Source organism: Penaeus monodon, chromosome 34 (assembly GCF_015228065.2).
Source record: "Penaeus monodon isolate SGIC_2016 chromosome 34, NSTDA_Pmon_1, whole genome shotgun sequence".
Lineage (NCBI taxonomy): Eukaryota > Metazoa > Arthropoda > Malacostraca > Decapoda > Penaeidae > Penaeus > Penaeus monodon.
In genome coordinates, this window is record NC_051419.1 from 10,183,977 (window position 1) to 10,184,216 (window position 240).

Here is a 240-nt window from a genome sequence, read left to right on the forward strand (position 1 = left end):
CAAAAGGCAGAAACCAACACGAGCGCACAATATCCGTCAGCGGAGGGCGAGCGAGAATTGTCCTACTGAGTGATAAAGATAACAATAAAGGAAATTTGATAAATACAGAAAGTCGTGGTTATAACTGTGGTATTTCGGTTTTCTTTCTCTTTTTTCCAATATATTATTTCATTTTCATAATAGAATATTAATAAAAGCAATGGCAACGAAAAAATATATATATTACTGGTAATATTACTT